The 26,595-nt window shown below is 39.9% G+C and overlaps 1 protein-coding gene and 1 long non-coding RNA gene across 7 annotated transcripts in view; one reads left to right on the top strand and one right to left on the bottom strand.

Moving 5' to 3' along the window:
* The window catches only part of LOC105467200 (uncharacterized), a 114,421-nt gene that overhangs the window by 10,916 nt on the left and 76,910 nt on the right, over positions 1 to 26,595 (bottom strand). The window lies entirely within an intron of this gene.
* The window catches only part of LOC105467198 (CDC42 small effector 2), a 119,427-nt gene that overhangs the window by 45,995 nt on the left and 46,837 nt on the right, over positions 1 to 26,595 (top strand). For 4 of the 6 annotated variants that reach the window (XM_011716688.3, XM_011716687.3, XM_011716686.3 and 1 more), the window contains exon 2: positions 1,939 to 2,109. The exons of the other annotated variants lie outside the window; for them this stretch is intronic. The gene's annotated coding sequence lies outside the window, so the exon portion shown is untranslated. The remainder of the gene's footprint in view (positions 1 to 1,938; positions 2,110 to 26,595) is intronic. 6 annotated transcript variants of the gene reach the window in all.

The raw sequence follows: 26,595 nt of genomic DNA, 5'->3' as shown, positions 1-26,595 counted from the left end.
TTATTAGAATTGTGTTGACTGTATTGATCAAATTGGGGAGAATTGACATGTTAACATCATTGACTTCACTGATCTGGGAACATAATATTACTCTGTTTTTGCACATAATTTGATAATTTCTTCATAATTCATATTTTTATACTACAAATGAAATTATTTTTTAAATGATTGTCCTTTTTTTTTTTTTCTTTCTTTCTTTTTTTTTGGAGACAGGATCTGGCTGTGTTCTTGATGTTGGAGCTCAGTGGCACAATCATAACTCACTGTAACCTCGAACTCCTGGGCTCAAGTAATCCTCCCACCGCAGCCTCCTGAGTAGCTATGACTACAGGCATGCTGCACCATGCCTGGTTAACTTAAAACATTTTTGTTGTTGTTGTTGAGACAGGGTCTCCCTAGGTATTTCAGGCTGGTCTTAAAATCCTGGCCACAAGCAGTCCTCCGTTCTGGCCTCCCAAAGTGCTGGGATTGTAGATACGAGCCACCGTGCCTGGCTTCTGATTATTCTTTGTACAGTTGTTCTATAGAAATAGAATTGATTTTTGAGTATTAATCTTGATTTTTGAGTATGATCCTGCAACCTTCCTAAACTTATTTATTCTGTTGATAGTAGTCTTTTGGTTTTCCTAATTTCATTATCAGAGTTAGCGTAGCCTGTTGGTTCACTGTCAGTTTAGAGTTGAAGAAATGTGTAAGTTTATAAAATGTAGTATCAATGTCTTGCAAGGAGTGAGATGCAGCATCCCCAATGTTTTTCATTTTTCCTTTAATGAAATTCATTTTTCCTTTAATGAAGTACTAGTATTCCTCATAATATGAAACCTTGACACTTCAAGCTACCATTATTTAAGGTGTTAAATTTATAGGCAATTTCAGCAAAGTAATTGATTCTGAAGGATGAATTGCTCTTTGTTTTTATGGCTGGAATTCTAAGAATCTGTTCAAATTATGTATTTTGGAGGGAGAACCAATTGCCTTGGTGATGGCTCTGGGAGACAAGGGAGAGTATGTGGTAAGGACTTTATGTTTGTGGCTTGAGCGGAAGTTATGTGGATTATGGTGTGATTTATTGAGATGACGAAGACTGAGGAAGCAATGGATTTAGTATTGTCAGTTCAGGTTGGACATGTTAGATTTTCGGCATGTTTTGTCTACTGTGATAAGGCTTACAGGTTTATTTGGATGCTTTTAAATGAACTATATCTTAGGTTAAAAACAGACCTGAGGTCACACAAATAGTCATTTGCAGAATTTGAACTCCAGCTTCTGACTCTTAGTCCATGTTTGTTATCGCCTTATGGTATATTATATCCTCCAGGCAGAAAAATATGCTTGGCTATGACAATAATAAAATGTTCTCTGGGAGCTGGTAGAAATACATAGCAGAGTTTGCAAGCTCAGATGCCTGCAGGGTACAGACAAGTAACTGTGAGCCAGGCTGTATTGTAAAGGAGAGTGGCGACTTCTGTGGAGAACTGCAAAGCCCCATCCACAGGGTTAGTTAGCTGCTAATCAGCTCCAGAAGATTGTTTCCATATGGGAATGTGGGGCCAGTATTGCTAGATATTCTGATTTTTCAAGAGAGGTCTGAAATCTGGATTTTCATGTAAAGTCCTGATTTATAAATGTAGGCAGTTATCCTTTAACCATGCAGACCAACCTAGTGTGGGTCTACCAAAGGTATCTGTCTGCTGGATTCTGCCCGGTGGGTAGATATACTGTGGAAGCAACAATAAATGTATATGGTGGGAAAAGTGTGGTAACTATGTATAATAAGCACATTATGGTGTTGAAATGCAGGTTGCTTAGGTTAAATATGGTGCTTAGTGAGTCTAGTGTTTGAGTTCAGTCTTTATATGGATCAGTTAATTATAGATGGGGGAGGGGGAATTGCTCTCTGTAGCTTTTTGCCTCCTAATTGCATACTTTCATTTGCAGATAGGGCCAGTTTTGAGTGTGTGAATTTTTGAGTGAAACCTGGAACCCAAATGAGAAGAAATCTGCAAGGAATAACTACTGACAGTGAATCTACAGAGTCATCTGTATGCATAATATGGAATGTTCTTAACCCAGAAGTAGCTGAATGTGTTATTCCATTGATGAGGAGTGGTAAGTCTGATTATCTCCACTGATAATTAAATAACCTAAACCCTTCCATAAAAAGAGGATGATTTCTTCTACATTCTTAGCATTTGCTGACGTTAATTTTTATATTACAGGGGAGGACAGCAGTGCAGTTGAAGGGAATTCTTTATCCCTAACACCATGTTTAATGTCTGATTTCAGAGTTTGGCTTTCTTCTTCCAGTTAGGCACATCCTTACCTTTGCCTAGGCATTTTTCTCTATTATTTTCTTCTTCAGTCCAAGGCCTGAAATATTGTATTTGAAATACTCAGCCAGCGCTGAAATGATGGTCATGATAGTTACCAGCATCCATTCTAATCTTAGTTGTGGTAGGTCTCATTCTCTTTCGGAGTGATTGTTTTAGGAATGGACATGAGAAACAGTTTTGTCTGATGAGAGACAAAAGGGACATCTGCAAGAGGCTTTTGGGGAAATCTTTCTTGCTTTTGAGAAAAGGAAGAAAACAGATGGTCCCTCTTCTCCGCAGAGCTGATATTATCTGGATGTGATGTGTGTGGAAGTGCTGGAGCCATCTTTTTAGTAGCCTGAAGGTGATGCCTTATGTGAAGGAGGGAGAACCAAGGGAACTGGAGAAAAGTAGAACTAGAGTTCCATTTACCATGCCTATAGCCACTTTACCTGAATTGTCTTATTGTTTAAGCAGTTTTGCCTTGAGATTTCCTGTTATTTGCTATAGAAATTATTTAGATTTCATTTCTTCCTTTTTTGATTACCCAAAGCCATGTTTTTTAGTGTCACACACATTTCTACTTGATCATGTTCTTTGTAATCCCTTACAAGCTTTATGAAGTCAAGGGGTATGTTTATATTCCTATTGTATCTGACTCTAATACTTCTTATTGATGTCATCAATACATGTTTGCTTAACTGAATTACTTGATAAGTGTTTGAAAAACCAATCCATAGAATCTAATAATTACAGAGATTTTTTTTTTTTTTAAATTCACATTCTTTTCTTTAACCACACTGCTTCCCTCTAGGATTATGAGTGAAATTTGTTTTTTCTTTAAGACTTCCAGTATGTAACACATGTTTAAGTGGTTAGTTCTACTCCAGACAATATTGCCTTTTGTTTTTGTCCAACTTTACCATCCAAACCAGGTTCTCTCCTTCATGTTTGAGTATTGGCTTTCAATCTAATAAATGGAATTTCACTTTCTTCTTTATTGTAAAAACAGAATAGTTTGCCTTCTATTTTCTGTGATAACTATAGGAATGGGGGACATCAATAGTAAGAAGCATAATTCAGGAATAATTTGTATTTGGCTTTGGAATGCATATTCACAGAAAGATTCCTTAAAGTGTGCATCCCCACTCTGTTCTTAGGACTCAGTGTTTGGGGGAGGTGGGGGGAAGTTTGGCAGTGATGTAGTAAGAGGGATCTTGGGCCATAGGATAGATGATCTAGTTGCTTATGTTTTAAAGCTCTGTGAAACAAATCACTTTTTTTTTTTTGGCTTGGCTCTAGATATAAATGTTTTCTTCTATCTTTTCTTTTAAATCTTGTTATTATAACCTTGAAAAAGTATGGAATAAGAACCTCTTTTTCTTCTTGAAAATCTATGGTGTTACTTTCAGTTGTGGTAAAAGGAAAAAGATAAAAAACCTGTGTTATGATTTTACCAGGTAATCTGGTAGTATATTTTGAATCCTTCAAAAAGAAATTTACATTCAGGGAAGAATTCACTTTTTTTTTTTCTCTTGATGAATTCTGATGAAAATCTGGGAGAATACCTTTTTTTTCTTCTTCTTTTTTTGAGACAGGGTCTCACTCTGTTGCCCAGGCTGGAGTGTGATCTTGGCTCTTTGCCTGTGTATTTGAGCCCAAGATGCTAGGAACCTCTGCCTCCTGGGCTCAAGTGATCCTCCTGTCTCAGCCTCCCCAGTAGCTGGGACTACAGTTGTGCACCACCATGCCCAGCCAATTTATATTTTTTGTAGAGACAGGGTTTTACCATGTTGTCCAGGCTGGTCTTGAACTCCTGGGTTCAGGAGATCTACCTGCCTTGACCTCCCGAAGTGTGGGAATTGAAGGTGTGAGCCACCATGCCCAGCCAGGAGAATAACTTTTTAAGAAGATAGAGAAAGTTGTATGATGTGCTTTACCCATCAATTTAAATGCAGTAGTACCATTATTTAGTAATACAGGAAATTTAAATCATTAAGGTCAGCTTTAATGTGCTGTATTTCATATATATTTTGTTGGAATGGGACATATTTCCTGTCTAAGGCAGTCATGGCAGGCATGCACCCTAAGCTAGATCAAGCAGAGTGAATCTTAGGATATTTGCTAGGAATGCTGAGGATATTTGCTAGGAATGCTGAGATGAAGTCACTTATGTTTTTGTGAATTTCAACCTGAAAACATAGTTATTGAATTCCTGGCAGCTATCTTTTGACCATGAAAGGAAAGCTAGTTGATTAAGAAGCCAACACAGAATGAGTAGAGCAAAGAAAAGCCATGCCCTAGTTACTCCATTTGAGCTGCCAGATCAACCCTTCCCTGAAGCTGCTGTACCTGTAAACTTACAGTTGCATGAGCCAGTAAATTTCATGTTTAATTCAACTGGCTTTGGATTTTCTCTTATATTTTTGTGAAAACATCCTAGCTGATACATCCTTCTCAACCCTCAATTATGCACCTGTATAATAAGAACTCAAGGGACTTATTAAAACTTGAATTGTGAGTTAGGCAAGGAGACCTCTGACACAGATGTGCAGGTTGGCAGATAATGCATTCTTTTTCTTTCTTTTTTTTTTTTTTTTGAGACAGTTTTGCTCTGTTGCCCAGGCTGGAGTGCAGTGGCGCAATCTCAGCTCATTGCAACCTCTGCCTGCTGGGTTCAAGCAATTCTCCTGCCTCAGCCTCCTGAGTAGCTGAGATTACAGGTGCCCACCACCGTGCCTGGCCAAGTTTTTTTGTGTGTTTTTAGTAGGGATGGGGTTTCACCATGTTGACCAGGCTGGTTTTGAACTCCTAACCTCAAGTGATCCACCTGCCTCAGCCTCCCAAAGTGCTGGAATGAGTTGGGAGTGGAAGGTAGGAGAAAGGTCAATGTGACTTTTACCCCCACCCTCAGCGCCTCACTTCCTTCTGGTTTTCCAAGCCTATAGTACACCACTAATTTTGAGTTCTTGTATGGAATGGAATTCTAAACCACTTACTTCAGCTGCAGTTGTTTTCTTACCCTAGGGCCATAGAAAGTGGTTTGGAGTATAGTTTCTGCCTCTGTGAAGAGATTTTCTTGGTCTTCCCAACAAGGATAAATTTGTATTGATACCTAATATAGTTAGGCTGTTGTCCCCCTGTAGACACAGCTCGCACTCTGTATAATGGCTTCCTTTGCCCCTTACCAAGCACCACTACAGTTTACTTTGACATGCAGTATTGCTCAAAAAATGGATCTCTTATAGCAGAATCACCCAAGACCCAAAAGAATACTTAGAAACTCACCATCGTAATTCAGTATCTGAAAAATATTGTTCTCTTCCAGTCTATAGCATTCCAATAACATTTTTAAAAGAATTTTTAAAGATTAGTTGAATCTAAAATTTATAAGGACAAAAATAAGGAAGATTATCCAGAAAAATTATTTAAAAGAATGAACATTTAAAAAAGGAACTAGACTGGGCGTGGTGGCTAACACCTGTAACCCCAACACTTTGGGAGGCCAAGGTGGGCGGATCACTTGAGGTCAGGGGTTTGAGACCATCCTGGCCAACATAATGAAACCCTATCTCTACTAAAAATAGAAAAAAAAATTAAGCCAGGAGTGGTGGCACATGCCTGTAATCCCAGCTACTCAGGAGGTGGAGGCGGGAGAATAGCTTGAATCTGGAAGGTGGAGGTTGCATAGAGCTGAGATTGTGCCACTGCACTCCAGCCTGGGCGACAGAGCGAGACTATGTCTCAAAAAATAAGTGAATAAATAAGATAAAAAACAAAAGAACTAGTTCTTCCAGATATTAAAAATGTATTCTGGCTGGGCGGCAGTGGCTTATGCCTGTAATCCCAGCACTTTGGGAGGCCGAGGCGGGTGGATCATTTGAGGTCAGGAGTTAGAGACCAGCCTGGCCAACATGGTGAAAACCCCATCTCTACTAAAAATACAAAAATTAGCCAGGCATGGTGGTGCATGCTTGTAATCCCAGCTACTTGGGAGGCTGAGGCAGGAGAATCACTTGAACCTGGGAGGTGGAGGTTGCAGTGAGCTGAGATCACGGCACTGCACTCCAGCCTGGGCGACAGAGGAAGACTCTGTCTCAAATAAAAGAAAAAATGTATTCTAAAATTATAGTAATTAAGACATTATGATTCTGGTAGATAGATCAGTGGTACAGAATTTAAAAAGTCCCAAATTCATATGGAAATTTAGAATATAATGAAAGCACATATCAGATCAGTGGAGAAAATTATTTTTTTTCTTTCTGGCAATATGATAGCTGGGTAGCCATGAGAAAAAATCAGATCCTTATCTTCAGAGGAAGAAAATAGATTTTTTCTTCTTTATATTCTTGGAGTTAGGGAAGCCTTCTTAGAAAATGTTTTTTTAAAGAAATGTATATATTCTAATGCCTTATTAGAGGGAGTATAAGTTGGCACATTCCTTTAGGAGATTGGAAAATATCTGCCAAAATTTAAAATGTCTACTGAACGTTTAAATGTACATGCTCTTTAATACATCAATTTCACTTCTTGGAATTTATCTTATGGTTAAATTCTGTAGCTTTTGGGTTTAGTTCATCATATTCTCACTTGTGTGAATATAAAGGGTTAGTCTTTGCAGTAAAATATTAGAAACAACTCAACTTCTGTCTGTGAAAGACGACCTATATCAGTAAGATAAAAATGTAGCCCTTAAAACTTAAAGAGGCAGTTTTTTTTTTTTTTTTTTTTTTTTTTTTTTTTTTTTTTTTTTGAGACGGAGTCTCGCTCTGTCGCCCAGGCTGGAGTGCAGTGGCGCGATCTCGGCTCACTGCAAGCTCCGCCTCCCGGGTTCACGCCATTCTCCTGCCTCCGCCTCCCGAGTAGCTGGGACTACAGGCGCCCACAACCGCGCCCGGCTAATTTTTTGTATTTTTAGTAGAGACGGGGTTTCACCGTGGTCTCGATCTCCTGACCTTGTGATCCGCCCGCCTCGGCCTCCCAAAGTGCTGGGATTACAGGCGTGAGCCACCGCGCCCGGCCTAAAGAGGCAGTTTTTTAAAAGTTACTGATATTAGCTGGGTGTAGTGGCACGTGCTAATAGTCCTAGTTATTTGGGAGGCTGATAGGGAAGGATTGTTTGAACTCAGGAGTTCAAATCCAGCGTGGGTAACATAGATCTCATCTCTTTAAAATGTTACTGATCTTGCCTGATTTCTAAGATAAAGTGTTAAGTGAAAAAGGTGCCAGTGATGTATGATGCTACATAAAAATATTTTTAAAAAAGAATATACATATATGCTGGTATATTCATAAAGTATCTGTGAAAGGCTGTGCAAGAAGCTAACATTAGGGGCTGTATTGAGGGAAGACAACTGGGTGGGTAGGATAATGGTGGGAAACTTAATTCTATCAACCCCTCCCCACCAAATCATCAAGTGTCATACTGGGTAAAAGGAAAAAAAGGATTCACCTAATTTTCATCTTTTTCAATTCGTTAGAATCTCCAAGGGTGAGGTCACCCCCAGTCCACATTAGAAATTTTTTTTTTTTTTTTGGATACAGAGTCTCGCTGTGTCGCCCAGGCTGGAGTGCAGTGGTGCGATCTTGGCTCACTGCAAGCTCCGCCTCCCAGGTTCCTGCCATTCTCCTGCCTTAGCCTCCCGACTAGCTGGGACTACAGGTGCCTACCACCGTGCCCGGCAAATTTTTTGTGTTTTTAGTAGAGACAGAGTTTCACCATGTTAACCCAGGATGGTCTCGATCTCCTGACCTCGTGATCCACCCTCCTCGGTCTCCCAAAGTGCTGGGATTACAGGCGTGAGCCACCATGCTGGAAGAAGAAAAAGTGTTTTATGGTAGTGGTAAAAGACACATAAAATTGATCATCTTATCCATTTCTGAGTGTACAGTTTAGTAGTGTTAAGTATGTTCACATTGTTGTGCAACCAGCCTCTAGAACTTTTTCACTTTGCAAAACTGAAACTCTGTGCTCATTAGACAACAAATTTTCATTTCTCCCTATTGCCATCCCCTAGTACCCACCTACTTTATGTTTCTGTGAATTTGACTACTTTAGATTCCTCATATAAGTGGAATCATACAGTATTTATGTTTTTGTAACTGGCTTATTTCACTTAGTATAGTGTTCATAAGGCTCATCCATTTTATAGCATGACAGGATTTCCTTCCTTTTTATTTTTATTTTTTATTTTTAAAAGAGATGAGATCTTGCTTTATTGACCAGGCTGGCCTTGAAGTCATGGGCTCAAGCAGTACTCTGGCATCAGTCTTCTAAGTAGCTGGAAGTACAGGCATGTGCCACTGCCCTTCCTTTTTAAGGCCCAATAATATTCCATTGTATGTTTGTTTATCTGTTCTTCTGTTGGTGGACATTTGGGTTGCTTCTACCTCTTGGCTATTGTGAATAGTGCTAGTATGAATGTGGGTGGGCAAATATGTCTTCAGGGCTCTGCCTTCAGTTTTTCCAAATATACCCCAGAAGTAGATAGGATTTCTATTTTTAATTTTTTGAGGACCTGTCATAATGTTTTCTATAGCAGTTGTACCATTTTATGGTCTCACCAACAGTGCACAAAGATTCCAATTTCTTCACATCTTTGCCAGCATTTATTTTCTGTGTGTGGTTTTTTTGTTTTGTTCTGTTTTGTTTTCTTTCATAGTAGCCATCCTAAGGGGCGTAAGGTGATCCCCAATTTTTTTTTTTCTTTGTTCTTTTTGAGACAGGCTTTCACTCTGTTGCTCAGGCTGGAGTATAGTGGACAGTCATGACTCACTGCACCCTCAACCTCCTGGGCCAAAGCAATCCTCCCATATTAGCCCTCCAGGTAGCTGGGACCACAGGCATGTGCCACCACACCTGGCCTTTTTTTTTTTTGTTTGTTTGTTTTTTTAATAGAGACAGGGTCTCCCTATGTTGCCCATTCTCATCTCTAACTCCTGGGCTCAAGCAATCCTTCCACCTTGGCATTCAGGTGTTGGGATTACAGGCATGAGCCACTGTGCCCGGCCCGCAATCTATATTTTTAATGTTAAAGTATTATTAATCATGTATTTCTTCTATATTTAAAAAGCTTATGAAGTTATGAAGTACATTTAAGTTAATGATTTCAGTTTTATTACTAAAAAATACAACTAGTAGCCACTTTTTAGAATTGTATCTCAATGTGCTTTGTTTCTGTAACTTGAAGTGCATGTTTTATAATAAGATCCTCAAGGGATTGTACCTCTTATCTCTTTCTTTTTTTTTCTTTTTTCTTTTTGTATTTAACTACGAGTCACCTAGGGAGCAGACTAGGATATGTATACTTAACCCCAGGTAACTTTGCTAACCTTAATTCTTTTCCCTAACACAGTTAAAATTCTAAGGTTCTGCATGTTAGGATTCCAGTGGCGTACGAACATTCAAAATAATGTGTTTTAATAAAAAACTGTGTCATTTTACTTTACATGAGAGGGTTTGATCTGTTTACTTTTAATTGAAAATAGTTTTATCTGTATGGTTTTGACAGTTGTGTGTTAACTTTTCTCACAAGATGAATTTAATCATAAATTGTTCAAGAGCAAGATCAGTTGTTAAGAATTTTATCCAGAGACAAAAGTACATGAGATTCTAGTAAAAAATGGAAAGGAATGTAAATTGTCCTTAAATTATTTCCTGCTTTTTCAAGAAAATTTTAGGGATGTGAGTGTTCCACAACAAAATTAATAGCTTATAAAGTATTTTACATTTTGAGTAAATTACTTACAGCTCTTGTTTTCCTGACTTGAAGTTGCTGACATTATTCTGAAATTGTTATTGCGGAGTATCTGTTTTTTCTTGCAAATATTCTTTAGAAGTATTATTTCTAAAATCACATCACTGTATGAATATCCAGCTGTAGCCTATGACTACATCGTGAGTATTAGAAGTCATTTTTAAATAACTTTTGCCAGACCTTAAGGTTCATTACTGTGCAGCTCTCTCCTTCATGGCTGTTTTTATTTGGATATTTAAGGTTGAGCTGCCGTCTTCTTTATATTTGGTGTGTGACTTGGTAGAGAAGGGCACAAGTAGTGGTATGGCTTGGGAAGGGTGGGAGTTTAATCCTCATTGTGAGTTTTGAGAAAAGATAATGAAATCCTTTATATCCCTTTCCATAGACCTGCATTTCAAAGACTTACATTTTAATAAGAATTGGTTGTGCAGCTGCAACCCTGGCAACAAGGCCTAGGAGAAAAGAATTGGGGCAGCATTCCAGAAATCGGGGCAGGCACTGGTCTCATGTGGAGCTGAGCTAATGAAACAGATAAAAATATAAACCATGTAGTAAAAATAAGACCAATACTTTCTTTGGCATAGTAGATACTGAAATTTTTCCACACATATTTTTTAAAAAGCCTGAAAGCTCATAAGCTGCATGCTCAATAAGAGTAGCTATATTATCTTCTTTAGGATAAAAAACCCCAGATACTCTTGGAAGTTAATATTTCTGTGAATTATACCCAAAATGTAATTGTTCTTGGCCCATTCTTGGTGAAGTCCAGATGTTTTCAAAACATGGGGTACAAAATTTGTCAGTTAAAGTTTAGAAACAAGGTTTTAGGTTTTAAACTTTAAAAATCAAATGCTTATATCAGTTTTAAAGTAAATTTCTCATAGTTACTGGATTCTTTAGATGCCCTTAAATAATAAGATTTGTTAAATATATTCTCTGAATACTGTGACAATACCTACATAATCTGTTATTTAACCATAATTTAATTATTACCTCATTGTTACGTGTTTAGGTTGTGTTGGAGTTTTCCCTCTTATAGTAAGAAATATTGCAAGAAAACATTTTTGTGTGTATAGGTATTTTGCTTTCTTTTGGACTAGTCAGGTTTCTTTTGGACTAGTCAGGATTACTTCTGGATTTCCAGAAGTGATACTGATGCATTAAATTTGAAAATTTTGAATACTTTCTAAGAGCACTACCTATCTACACAGCTATTATAGTGTGTATGCAGTTGCCAGTTCTCTGCTTCTTTATCAACATTGAATATTTGAATAGATAAGAAATGGTAGTTGAATTTTTTGTTTTAATTTTCACTTTTTAAATTAGAAACTTGGAATATTTTAAAAGCAGCTTACCAGCTTCCCCTTTGTGGATTTTAAAATTTGTGTCCTTTTCCCATTTATCTATTGGACATCCATTAGGCTTTTTTTTTTTTTTTTTTTTTTTTAAGTGGTAGTCCTAGGAATCTCTCAAAATCGAGTGTGGTAAACTTCCTATTCATTCTTTACATTCATACCAAATGGCATAATATGTGCCAGGCTCTATTTTAGCCTGAACGAAACAACTGATAGAACTAAAGGGACTCTTAAATATCGTGTTCATTTTTTACCCAAGGAAACTGAGATCCCATCTCATTTTATATGATCAGTAATTAACCTTTGAGAATGGTGGCTGAACTGGAGTTAAAGTTCTGTCAGCATTGTTGTCTCCCTGCTGTTGCATATATCTCTTCTTTCCTCTTCCTAATATGATAATCAGATTTCCCTCTCACTACCCCCTGCTTCTTCCATTGTATTTGTAGATTCCCGTTGGCCTAAGCAAATCAGCCTAATCCTAGTTTTGGTTCTGGGGACCTGTTGGCTCATACCATTACTTTGGCCGCAGCAATTGGTTCAGGAGTGACCAAGTCAGCAAAATTGATCCAGTTAGAGGGTAGTCTTGAATTTCATTACCGTTGACGTTTGAGTATTTTAAAGTTTTCTTAATGTTTTTACTTTTTAATCTGAGTTAGTAATATATTTAGTTTCCAAATGAGATTTTTAAAACCATCTTTTTGTCATTAATTTCTAGTTTTATCCCATTGTTGTAAGATAATGCAGTGTGTATGGTATTGATCTTGTGTTTTGGGCCATGCTTTTTGGGCTGTTATATGACCTATCTGTGTATATGCTGTGTGCTTATGCAAATAATATGTATTCTCTGATTTTATTGCTTGAATCTTCAACATATCTGCTTATACTGTTTTTGATCAGTTGAGTGTTAATATTCCCAACTGCAGTTGATTTTAGCTTTTTCTCCCTGCATTTTGTACAGTTGTTTCTGACCTATATTGAGACTTTGTTTGATGTGGATGTGTTCATGATGATTATGTGGTTTTGTTCTACTGTTTTTATAAATATGTAATATCTCACTTTGTCCTTCTTGATTTTTTTTTTTACCTTAAATTTTGTTATATTTATTTTTTATTTATTATGTTTATTTTTTTAGGGAGACAGAGTCTGCCTATGTTGGCTAGGCTGGTCTTGGACTCCTGAACTCAATCATTCTGCACTGGCCTCCCAAAGTGCTTTACAGGCATAAGACACCATGGTTGGCTTGCCTTAAATTTTGTTAAGATTGCTGTGTTAGCTTTATTGTGGCTCATATTTGTTTGGTTTATCCTTTCTTAAATATTTCTCATATTGCTGTGTCATTTTTTTAACCTAGCATAAAATTTTTTTTATACCAATTTGTCTTTAAATTGGCAAGTTCAACTCATTTACATTATTGTAATTACTGTTCTAATTGGGTTTAATTTTCATCCCTTTCCCTTTTGCCTAACTCCATTCCTGCTTTTCATTGGGTAAGTTGAAATTTTTTCTGTTTTTGTTTTTATGATGATTACCTTTTAGACCCATTCCTCAGTTTACTTCTGTATATTTCTTACTTTTAAAATGACTTTTTCTTCCCCTAAATATGACAGATACTCCAGCATTCTCATACCTTCTTTTAAGGTATCTCCTAACTCCCCATCCCCAGTGAGTATAGTGCTGGTGTTTTAGATCACTTTTTATGGCTACTAAGACATTTGACTACTTTTACTTTGTCTCTTTTTTTTTAGAGATGGAGTCTCGTTCTGTCGCCCAGGCTGGAGTGCAGTGGCGCAATCTTGGCTCGCTGCAAGCTCTGCCTCCCGGGTTCATGCCATTCTCCTGCCTCAGCCTCCCAAGTAGCTGGGACTGCAGGTGCCTGCCACCACGCCCGGCTAATTTTTTGTATTTTTAGTGGACATAGGGTTTCACCGTGTTAGCCAGGATGGTCTTGATCTCCTGACCTTGTGATCTGCCTGCCTAAGCCTCCCAAAGTGCTGGGAGTACAGGTGTGAGCCACCACGCCCGGCCTTTCTTTGTCTCTTGGAGTACTTTCTTTATCTCTTGGAGTACCTCCTATATTTCTTTTTCTTTTGAGTATTCTTCCAAATGTGTAGTTACTGGGCTTTATGTGACCGTCTGAGTCTTCATATGTTGAAAATATTTTTGTCTTCACATCATATTGGAAGGATGTTTTGGATGTAAAATTCTAAGATTAAAGTTATTTTAGTTGAAGACTTTTAAAATACAGGTCAAGAGTCCCTTTCCTGGTATTTTAAAATCAAAGAACCAAATGGTTTTTCATAATTTATTTGACTACAACACCCAAACCAAACTGGTATGAGGCTACTTACGGATTTTATTCATCTCATTTAGTGTTAATGTTTATAGATTTTGCTTCAAGATATTAATGAGTTAAATTACGGGTTAGTTCCTTAGATGCTGTTGTGGATGTTACATAATATGTGATATACATACACACACCATATTATCTTTATATAATCTGAAAAATCATTGTTTTAGTCTATTTTGTGCTGCTATAACAAGATACCACGGACTGGGTAATTTATAATGAACCAGAAATGTATTGGCTCATGGTTTGGCGGGCTGGAAAGTCCAAGATCAAGGGGACAACGTGTTGCTGCGGCAGAAGGCAGAAGGGAGAGAGAGAGCATGAGTGAGGAGATAGAACTCGCCCTTTTATAATGAACCCATCAAAATGGGGCACATAGTCTTAAATATGATGACAGCATTAATCTTTTGGAGGTTTTCGTTTCCAATGCATGTTTTTTGGGGGGATACATTCAAACCATAGCATTTCTGAATTCTGAAAAAACCCCTGCTGCAAGGATTATGGATAAAGGATTGTGGATTTACACTACCTCATCCTGTGTCCAGTGTCACTTTTGGTGATATCTAATATTAATCTTATTCTTTTGCTTTTGACATTACTCTGTTCTTTTTTTCCAGCCTTTCAGATTTTTTTCTTTGATAATCTTAAATTTTCTAGGAATAGGCTCTTCTGTTATTTGGCTGTTTGAGGCTTTACACTCTTGAGTTCTTTTATCTTTAATTCTGGGGAGTTATTATTTCTTGAAATGTTTATTCTTCCCTAGAAATGTTTCATTTCCTTCCCTCTTTCTGGAACTCTGTTGTCTGGATATTGTCTGTTTTTCATATTTAGTATTTCTACTTGATTCTTTTTCATGGTTTCTTGTTTTGGCTTCATATACTTACATCTTCCATTGACTTCTTAGGGACACATTCCTGGATCATTCATTCCAGTAATGCTGCTTCAGATGGCATAAGTTGTTTAGTGAGTCATCTTTCTTTCATAATAGTTTTATGTTCTAGATGTGTCTATTTGTCTGTGTCCCTTGGGGTGTATTAGTCACTTAATCTAATGATATCTGTTAGGGAATTTATGTCCAGGTGAGTTTAAGGAGAGGAAGGACTTGGGACCCAGGTCAGTTAGCCACTTGGCACCACTGAAGTGCTGTCAAGTTCTTCTGTTGGCTGCTACTGCATCAGGCAAATTCTGATTGGGATTTGTTTTTAAACTCTTAAAAATAAATAATATTGGATACTGGAAAGAGGTTATCTCCTTAGATTATAACTCACTACCAGCCCTGTAGCTCCCCTGCCCCTTGTGGTGGGGGCACAGAGGGGCAGGAAGAGTGAATGCCAAGAGGATGGCTTATTAGTCTGTATCTGTTTTCCTGAGCTTCCCTCCCTAAGGCTTTTGTGCCACCCTGATTTTATCCTGCTGACAAAGACATCTAGGCTGTTGCTGCCAAGTTCTGTGGCTAAGGGGCAATCAAGGGGAAGGGAAAGGGAGAATCTTAAAGGGCTTTTAGCATATCTCTCTGCTGATCCTACCTCTGCTTCCCTTTGCTTCTGGCTCCAGGTTACCAGTTTCCTTTCAGAAAAGTTAAGTACAGCTTTTGGTATTACCAGCAGTTTTTATTCTTTTTTGTTGTTGCTGCCATTATTGTTCTTGGAATCCAGATTTACTTCTGTTTTTTTCTTCCTTATGGTTGATTTTGTTGGAAGGCACCAGAAGCCCATGACAGTCGTTCATCTTGATAAGTATTAGATGACTTCATTTGATCCAAGAAAGATTAGTTATACAAGATTTCCTCGAAGCACATAAAAATCTTTAATTGAAGAGTAGAGGCATACAAAATATACACAAACTATATGAAAATAATCATAAAAATTAAGAGTTCCAGACTGGGCACGGTGGCTCACACCTGTAATCCCAGCATTGTGGGAGGCCTAGGTGGGGGGATCTCCTGAGGTCAGGAGTTCAAGACCAACCTGGCCAACATGGCAAAACCCCGTCTCTACTAAAAATATAAAAATCAGCTGGGCATGGTATCGGGCACCTGTAATCCCAGCTACTTGGGAGGCTGAGGCAGGAGAATCGCTTGAACTTGGGAGCGGAGGTTGTAGTGAGCCGAGATTGTGCCTTTGCTCTCCAGCCTGGGCAATAAGAGCGAAACTCCATCTCAAAGAAAAAAAAAAAAAAAGAGCTCCAGTTATCTATCACTGTATAACAAACTACCTTAAAATTCCGTGGCTTAACCAGCAATTACTCTATTATATCTCTCAATCTTGAAGGTCAGGAATTTGGGCAAGTCTTGGCAATTCTTCTGTTAAATGTAGCATTATCAACTAATGGTATTCAACTAATAGGTGGGCAGGACTGGAGGATTCTAAGCAGCTTTATTTACACGTCTGGTGCTTTGACTAGGAAGGCTGGAAGGCTGAGCTCAATTGGGCCTATGTGTACGCATGGTCTTTCCAGCATGATGGTTTTAGGGTAGCTGGAATCTGAGCAGAAGCTATAAGGTTTTTTATGATGTTCTAAGATCCAAGCCTTGTTCTGTAGTCGAACAAGTCTTACTAAGGTCACCTGAATTTAATGTAGAGGAATTTGGAGGAATAACCAAGAATAACTTAATACCACACAAGGTTATTAGAGTTTTTTTTGTTCATGATTGTTGCTTTTAGGAGAATGTCATTAGTTCTTGGCTTAGGGAATCTTTTCCTTATCCCTCCCATCTGAAGGGGCTTCTCTGTGGTAGAGGGATATCATGTACTTCTTTTTCAGTTCATTTTTATAATAATATTTTTGCCCATAACAGTGGTTCCCAACTGGGGGAATCACTCCCCAGGGACATTTGGCAGTGTCTAGAGACATTTTTGGTTGTCACAACTGGTGGAAAAAGGGGTACTGTTCGTGTCTAATGGATAGAGGCCAAGGATGCTGCTAAATATCCCACAGTGCGCAGGACAATGCCTGCAAGAAAGTACTATCTGGGCTGGGCGCTGTGGCTCATTCCTGTAATTCCAGTAATCCCAGCACTTTGGGAAGCCAAAGCAAGAGGATCAGTTGAGTCCAGGAGTTCGAGACTAGCCTGGGCAACATATAGACCCTGCCTCTACAAATTAAAAAAAAAAAAAAAATTAAGTAGCTGGGTGTGGTGGTGCATGCCTGTAGTCCTAGCTACTCTATGAACTAAGTATTTTGTTTAATTTTCACAATAGCCCCATGGTATAGGTACTATTATTTTCCTGGACAACATTTTCCAGTTTGAAAGAGCTCATTCAGACCCAGTACAATGATGAAAAAGGACCAAACCAAGTCACATCTCTGTGGCATTTGAGAATTCCAAGAGTTAAGGAAAAAAATGTTTAATTCTTCTAGAAGGGAAATACATCACACACAAAGGAAGGAAAATTGGAGTGTCATCAGACTTCTCACAACTCTGTAAGTTACCACATACTGAAATAGTGCCTTTAAAATCCTGAGGGAAAGATTTTTATCTTGGTATTCTATATTCAACTAAATGATCAAGTATCAAATGTAAGGAATTAAAATATTTTCATTCTGTGTACCACTTCTTAGGAAGCCAGGGGAGTATGTATGTGATTTTACAATGTAAGTGAGAAGAATGAGAAGAGGAAGACGTGATTCACAGAAACAGAACATATTAACTTAGAGCAGTTAGGATTGAAGCAAGAGGCTAGGAAGAAACCAAAAGAATATTTGAATCAGTACATCTATTAATATGTTCAGGTATTTGGAAATTACAGGTGTTTTACAGATCTGATATAGGTACATAAAAAAACTAAGCAATTTAAAAGGCTTAGCAGTTATTCAGAGAAAACAAAAGATTATTTAAGAAAAGATAGGGGCTGGGCGCGGTGGCTCAAGCCTGTAATCCCAGCACTTTGGGAGGCCGAGACAGGCGGATCACGAGGTCAGGAGATCGAGACCATCCTGGCTAACACGGTGAAACCCCGTCTCTACTAAAAAATACAAAAAAACTAGCCGGGCGAGGTGGCGGGCACCTGTAGTCCCAGCTACTCGGGAGGCTGAGGCAGGAGAATGGCGTAAACCTGGGAGGCGGCGCTTACAGTGAGCTGAGATCCGGCCACTGCACTCCAGCCTGGGCGACAGAGCCAGACCCCGTCTCAAAAAAAAAAAAAGAAAAGATAGGGAGGCTGAGGTAGGAGAATCGCTTGAACCCAGAAGGTGGAGGTTGCAGTGAGGCGAGATTGTTCCATTGCACTCCAGCATGAGTAACAGAGCAAAACTCTTGTCTCAAAAAAAAAAAAAAAAAAAAAAAAAAAAAAAAAAAAAAATTAGCTAATTATACCGAGTAGTCTAAAAATTGATAATTTGAGAAGTAGAAGTGGGCATCTTACTTACAATTATAAAAGTTAATACTTTACTCTGGGCACGGTGGCTCATGCCTGTAATCCCAGCCCTTTGGGAGGCTGAGGTGGGCGGATCACGAGGTCAGGAGATCGAGACCATCCTGGCCAACATGGTGATACCCCATCTCTACTAAAAATACAAAAATTAGCTGGGTGTGGTGGTGCAGGTGTGTAATTCCAGCTACTCTGGAGGCTGAGGCTGGAGAAACACTTGAACTGGGAGGCGGAGGTTGCAGTGAGTCGAGATTGTGCCACTGCAGTCCAGCCTGGTGACATAATGGTAAATACCAGAAGAAACAGCTTGGTAAGTTAAAAACAGTTCTCACTAAGAGATGGAGAGGCACAGGGCAGAGATTTGCCATTTTTAATAGCCTTTTTTTTTTTTTTAAGGCAAAGTCTCACTCTGTCACCAGGCTGGAGTGCAGTGGTGCTGATTTCAGCTCACTGCAACCTCTGCCTCCCAGGTTCCAGTGATTCCCCTGCCTCTGCCTCCCGAGTAGCGGGGATTACAGGCGCCCGCCACTACGCCCAGCTAATTTTTGTTTTTTTAGTAGAGATGAGAGTTCACCATATTGGCTAGGCTGGTCTTGAACTCCTGACCTCGTGATTTGTCCGTCTCAGCCTCCCAAAGTGCTGAGATTGCAGGTGTGAGCCACTGCACCAAGCTAATAGTCTTTTATTTTTCATTGATTCTTTTTTTTTTTTCTTTGAGACAGATTCTCGCTCTATTACTCAGGCTATAGTGCAGTGGCACGATCTTGGCTCACTGCAGCCTCCGCCTTCTGGGTTCAAGTGATTCTTGTGCCTCAGCTTCCCAAGTAGCTGGGACTACAGGCATGCGCCGCCACACCCAACTAAATTTTTGTATTTTTAGTAAGCATGGGGTTTCATTGTGTTGACCAGGCTGGTCTTCAACTCTTGACCTCAGGTGATCCACCCACTTCAGCCTTCTAACGTGTAGTATTCATTGATTTTTTTTTTTTTTTTTTTTGAGACGGAGTCTTGCTCTGTTGCCCAGGCTGGAGTGCAGTGGCGCGATCTCGGCTCACTGCAAGCTCCGCCTCCCAGGTTCACGCCATTCTCCTGCCTCAGCCTCCCAAGTAGCTGGGACTACAGGTGCCCACCACTACACCCGGCTAACTTTTTTGTATTTTTACTAGAGACGGGATTTCACCTTGTTAGCCAGGATGGTCTCGATCTCCTGACCTTGTGATCCGCCTGTCTCGGCCTCCCAAAGTGCTGGGATTACAGGCTTGAGCCACCGCGCCCGGCCCATTGATTTTTTAAAAGTCTATGTGCTCATATTATTTTGAATAACAGTAAAGATTTGTTTAAATGTAAGAAGGCATTTAAAGGATGGTTTTATTCAGAAAACTGTAGGTAGGAGGACAGAATTTTAGTATGCATTGCTTGATAAACAGTGTATAATGGTCCCACCAACCAAGAAGAGTAACAGAAGTAGATGGGAGGGAAAAGGCAGTATATACAATTTTGCATATATTGGTTTGAGGTGCCAGGAGACTGCAAGAGATGCTTATTAGCAGGTGGATATAAATGTCTAGTAGACTCAAGAGAGAAGTCAGAATGAAACTACACATTTTAGTCCATCATCTGTAATACACTGAAAACCTGCTGTGTTTGTGTCACAGCATCATTATTTCTAACTCTAGGGAGCGAAGGAAGACTTTAGGGAATATGGATAAAGAGATGGAAAAGGGCCGGGCATGGTGGCTCATGCCTGTAATTCCAGCACTGTGGGAGGCAGGCGGATCACCTGAGGTCAGGAGTTCGAGACCAGCATGACCAACACGGAGAAACCCCATCTCTACTAAAAATACAAAATTAGCCAGGTGTGGTGGCACATGCCTGTAATCCCAGCTACTCAGGAAGGCTAAGGCAGGAGAGTTGCTGGAACCCTGGAGGCAGAGGTTGCGCTGAGCCAAGATCACGCCATTGCATTCCAGCCTGGGCAACAAGAGTGAAACTCCGTCTCAAAAAAAAAAAAAAAAAAAAAGTGGAAAAGGGAGAGAGAGAAGTAAAGAAGAGTGGTAGAAAGGAAAAAGAGGAAGATTATTAAAGAGAGGGAAAGGTGAACATGGCAGCTACTCTCACACAAGTGGGAGAAGAAATGTGGGTATTAAAGAATGGAAGAGGCTGGGCGTGGTGGCTCACGCCTGTAATCCCAGCACTTTGGGAGGCCGAGATGGGCGGATCACGAGGTCAGGAGATTGAGACCATCCTGACTAACATGGTGAAACCCTGTCTCTACTAAAAATACAAAAAGTCAGCTGGGCGTGGTGACGGGCACCTGTAGTCCCAGCTACTCGGGAGGCTGAGGCAGGAGAATGGCATGAACCCAGGAGGCGGAGCTTGCAGTGAGCCGAGATCACACCACTGCACTCCAGCCTGGGCAACAAAGCGAGACTCCATCTCAAAAAAAAAAAATAAATAAATAAAAGAATGGAAGAGTAGTTTTCAACGTATTTTACTTATATTGCAAACTTTTTCACGTTTGAGCCAATATAATATTCTCTCTTATGTCCCCTGCCTTAATAATGGATACATTTTTGATGTTAAATACTTCAGATTTAAGTGGGAAAAGGAAGATTTTAGAAAAAGCCTGAGTAGGTTGATGTCAAGATGGCCGAATAGGAACAGCTCCAGTCTGCAGCTCCCAGCGTGAGCGATGCAGAAGATGGGTGATTTCTGCATTTCCAACTGAGGTACCAGGTTCATCTCACTGGGCCTTGTCAGACAGTGGGTGCAACCCACGGAGCGGGGCGGGACATCGCCTCACCTGGGAAGTGTGAGAGATCGGGGAATTCCCTGTCCTAGCAAAGGGAAGCCATGACAGAGGGGACTTTGAAAATCGGGACACTCCCACCCTAATATTACGCTTTTCCAATGGCCTCAGCAAACAGCACACCAGGAGATTATATCCCGCACCTGGCTCGGAGGGTCTCATGCCCTCGGAGCCTTGCTCACTGCTCTTACAGCAGTCTGAGATCGAACTGCAAGGAGGCAGCGAGGCTGGGGGAGGGGCGTCCACCATTGCTGAGGCTTGAGTAGGTAAACAAAGGGGCCAGGAAACTTAAACTGGGTGGAGCCCATCACAGCTCAAGGAGGCCTGCCTGCCTCTGTAGACTCCACCTCTGGGGGCAGGGCATAGCTGAACAAAAGGCAGCAGAAACTTCTGCAGACTTAAACGTCCCTGTCTGACAGCTTTAGAAGAGAGTAGTGGTTCTCCCAGCACAGAGTTTGATATCTGAGAATGGACAGACTGCCTCCTCAAGTGGGTCCCTGACCCCCGAGTAGCCTAATTGGGAGACACCTCCCAGTAGGGGCTGACTGACACCACATACAACCTGGTGCCCCTCTAGACGAAGCTTCAAGAAGAAGGATCAGACAGCAACATTTGCCGTTCTGCAGTATTTGCTGTTCTGCAGCCTCTGCTGGTGATACCCAGGCAAACAGGGTCTGGAGTGGACTTTCAGAAAACTCCAACAGACCTGCAGCTGAGGGTCCTGACTGTTAGAAGGAAAACTAACAAACAGAAAGGACATCCACACCAAAACCCCATCTGTACATCACCATATCAAAGACCAGAGGAGGATAAAACCACAAAGATGGGGAGAAACCAGAGCAGAAAAGCTGAAAATTCTAAAAATCAGAGCACCTCTTCTCCTTCAAAGGAACACAGCTCCTTGCCAGCAATAGAGCAAAGCTGGATGGAGAATGACTTTGATGAGTTGAGAGAAGAAGGCTTCGGACGATTGGTAATAAACTTCTCTGAGCTAAAGGAGGATGTTCGAACCCATTGCAAAGAAGCTAAAAACCTTGAAAAAAGATTAGACAAATGGCTAACTAGAATAAAGAGTACAGAGAAGTCCTTAAATGACCTGATGGAGCTGAAAACCATGGCACAAGAACTACAGCATGCATGCACAAACTTCAGTAGCCGATTTGATCAAGTGGAAGAAAGGGTATCAGTGATTGAAGATCAAATGAATGAAATGAAATGAGAAGAGATGTTTAGAGAAAAAAGAGTAAAAAGAAATGAACAAAGCCTCCAAGTCATATGGTACTATGTGAAAAGACCAAATCTACGTCTGATTGGTGTACCTGAAAGTGACGAGGAGAATGGAACTAAGTTGGGAAACACTCTACAGGAGAACTTTCCCAACCTATTGAGGCAGGCCACCATTCAAATTCAGGAAATACAGAGAACGCCATGAAGATACTCCTTGAGAAGAGCAACTTCAAGACACATAATTATCAGATTCACCAAGGTTGAAATGAAGGAAAAACTGTTAAGGGCAGCCAGAGAGAAAGGTCAGGTTATCCATAAAGGGAGGCCCATCAGACTAACAGCAGATCTCTCGGCAGAAACTCTACAAGACAGAAGAGAGTGGGGGCCAATATTCAACATTCTTAAATAAAAGAATTTTCATCCCAGAATTTCATATCCTGCCAAAAGTAAGCTTCATAAGTGAAGGAGAAATAAAATCCTTTACAGACAAACAAATGCTGAGAGATTTTGTCACCAACAGGCCTGCCTTACAAGAGCTCCTGAAGGAGGCATGAAACACGTAAAGGAACTGCTGGTACCGGTCATTGCAAAAACATGCCAAATTATAAAGACCATCAATGCTAGGAAGAAAATGCATCAACTAACGAGCAAAATAACCAGCTAACAGCATAATGACAGGATCAGGTTCACACATAACAATATTAACCTTAAATGTAAATGGGCCAAGTGCTCCAATTAAAAGACACAGACTGGCAAATTGGATAAAGAGTCAAGACCCGTTAGTGTGCAGTATTCAGGAGACCCATCTCACATGCAGAGACACACATAGGCTCAAAATTAAGGGATGGAGGAAGATCTACCAGGCAAATGGAAAGCAAAAAAAAAGCAGAGGTTGCAATCCTAGTCTCTGATAAAACAGACTTTAAACCAACAAAGATCAAAAGAGACAAAGAAGGCCATTACATAATGGTAAAGTGATCAATTCAACAAGAAGAGCTAACTATCCTAAATATACATGCACCCAATACAGGAGCACCTAGATTCATAAAGCAAGGCCTTAGAGACTTACAAAGAGACTTAGACTCCCACACAATAATAGTGGGAGACTTTAACACCCAACTGTCAACTTTAGACAGATCAATGAGACAGAAAGTTAAAAAGGATATCCAGGAATTGAACTCAGCTCTGCACCAAGCAGACCTAATAGACATCTACAGAACTCTGCACCCCAAATCAACAGAATATACATTCTTCTCAGTACCACATCGCACTTATTCCAAAATTGACCATGTAGTTGGAAGTAAAGCACTACTCAGCAAATACAAAAAAAAAGAAATTATAACAAACTGTCTCTGAGACCACAGTGCAATCAAACTAGAAGTCAGGATTAAGAAACTCACTCAAAACCACTCAACTACATGGAAACTGAACAACCTGTTCCTGAATGACTATTGGGTACATAACGAAATGAAGGCAGAAATAAAGATGTTCTTTGAAAGCAATGAGAACAAAGACGTAACATACCAGAATCTCTGGGACACATTTAAAGCAATGTGTAGAGGGAAATTTATAGCACTAAATGCCCACAAGAGAAAGCAGGGAAGATCTAAAATTGACACCCTAACATCACAATTAAAAGAAGTAGAGAAGCAATAGCAAACACATTCAAAAGCTAGCAGAAGGCAAGAAATAACTAAGATCAGAGCAGAACTGAAGGAGACAAAGACACAAAAAACCCTTCAAAAAAATCAGTGAATCCAGGAGCTGGTTTTTGAAAAGATCAACAAAATTGATAGACCGTTAGCAAGACTAATAAGAAAAGAGAGAAGAATCAAATAGATTCTATAAAAAAATGTTAAAGGGGATATCACCACCAATCCCACAGAAATACAAACTACCATCAGAGAATACTATAAACACCTCTACACAAATAAACTAGAAAATCTAGAAGAAATGGATAAATTCCTGGACACATACACCCTCCCAAGACTAAACCAGGAAGATCTTGAATCTCTGAATAGACCAATAACAGGTTCTGAAATTGAGGCAATATTTAATAGCCTACCAAGCAAAAAAAGTCCAGGACCGGACGGATTCACAGCCTAATTCTACCAGAGATACAAGGAGGAGCTGGTGCCATTCCTTCTGAAACTCTTCCAATTATAGAAAAAGAGGGAGTCCTCCCCAGTTCATTTTATGAGGCCAGCATCATCCTGATACCAAAACCTGGCAGAGACACAATAAAAAAAGAGAATTTTAGATCAATATCCCTGATGAACATTAATGCAAAAATTCTCAGTAAAATACTGGCAAACCAAATCCAGCAGCACATCAAAAAGGTTATGCACCATGATCAAGTTGGCGTCATCCCTGGGATGCAAGGCTGGTTCAACATACGCAAATCAATAAACATAATCCATCATATAGACAGAACCAAAGACAAAAACCACACGATTATCTCAATAGATGCAGAAAAGTCCTTTGATAAAATTCAACATTTTATCGAAGCCCTTCATGCCCTTCATGCTAAAAACTCTCAATAAACTAGGTATTGATGGGATGTATCTCAAGATAATAAGAGCTGTTTATGACAAACCCACAGCCAATATCATACTGAATGGGCAAAACCTGGAAGCATTTGCTATGAAAACTGACACAAGATAGGATGCCTTCTCTTACCACTCCTATTCAAAATAGTGTTGGAAGTTCTGGCCAGGGCAATCAGGCAAGAGAAGGAAATAAAGGGTATTCAAATAGGAAAAGAGGAAGTCAGACTGTCCCTGTTTGCAGATTGCATGATTGTATATTTAGAAAACCCCATCGTCTCAGCCCAAAATCTCCTTAAGCTGATAAGCAACTTCAGCAAAGTCTCAGGAGACAAAATCAATGTACAAAAATCACAAGCATTCCTGTGCACCAAGAACAGACAGAGAGTCAAATCATGAGTGAAATCCTATTCACAATTGCTTCAAAGAGAATAAAATACCTAGGAATCCAACTTACAAGGGATGTGAAGGACCTCTTCAAGGAGAACTACAAACCATTGCTCAATGAAATAAAAGAGGACACAAACAAATGGAAGAACATTCCATGCTCATGGATAGGAAGAATCAATATTGTGAAAATGGCCATACTGCCCAAGGTAGTTTATAGATTCAATGCCATCCCCATCAAGCTACCAATGACTCTCTTCACAGAATTGGAAAAAACTACTTTAAAGTTCATATGGAACTAAAAAAGAGCCCGCATAGCCAAGACAATCCTAAGCCAAAAGAACAAAGCTGGAGGCATCATGCTACCTGACTTCATACTATACTACAAGACTACAGTAACCAAAACAGCATGGTACTGGTACCAAAACAGAGATAGACCAATGGAACAGAATAGAACCCCCAGAAATAATACAGCACATCTACACCTGTATGATCTTTGACAAACCTGACAAAAACAAGAAATGGGGAAAGGATTCCCTATTTAATAAATGATGCTGGGAAAACTGGCTAGCCATATGTAGAAAGCTGAAACTGGATTCCTTCCTTACATCTTATACAAAAATTAATTCAAGATGGATTAAAGACTTAAATGTTAGATCTAAAACCATAAAATCCCTAGAAGAGGTCGGGCCCCATGGCTCATGCCTGTAATCCCAGCACTTTGGGAGGCCGAGATGGGCGGATCATGAAGTCAGGAGATCGAGACCGTTCTGGCTAACTGAGGTCAGGAGATCGAGACCATTCTGGCTAACACGGCGAAACCCCGTCTCCACTAAAAAACACAAAAAAATTAGCCAGGCGTGGTCGAGGGTGCCTGTAGTCCTAGCTACTCAGGAGGCTGAGGCAGGCGAATGGCGTGAACCTGGGAGGCGGAGCTTGCAGTGAGCCAAGATCACGCCACTACACTCCAGCCTGGGTGACAGAGCGAGACACCGTCTCAAAACAAACCCTAGAAGAAAACCTAGGCAATACCATTCAGGCCATAGGCATGGACAAGGACTTCATGACTAAAACACCAAAAGCAATGGCAACAAAAGCCAAAATTAACAAATGGGATCTAATTAAACAAAAGACCTTCTGCATAGCAAAATAAACTACCATCAGAGTGAACAGGCAGCCTACAGAATGGGAGAAAATTTTTGCAATCTACCCATCTGACAAAGGGCTAATATCCAGAGTCTACAAGTAACTTAAACAAATTTACAAGAAAAAAATCAAACAACCCCATCAAAAAATGGGCAAAGGATATGAACAGACATTTCTCAAAAGAAGACATTCATGCAGTCAACAGCCACATGAAAAAATGTTCATCATCACTGGCCGTCAGAGAAATGCGAGAACCACAATGAGATACCATCTCATACCAGTTAGAATGGCGATCATTAAAACGTCAGGAAACAGCAGGTGCTGGAGAGGATGTGGAGA

The sequence above is a fragment of the Macaca nemestrina genome, chromosome 6, assembly GCF_043159975.1.
Source record: "Macaca nemestrina isolate mMacNem1 chromosome 6, mMacNem.hap1, whole genome shotgun sequence".
NCBI classification, from domain to species: domain Eukaryota; kingdom Metazoa; phylum Chordata; class Mammalia; order Primates; family Cercopithecidae; genus Macaca; species Macaca nemestrina.
This window is presented reverse-complemented; position numbering and strand designations above follow the sequence as displayed.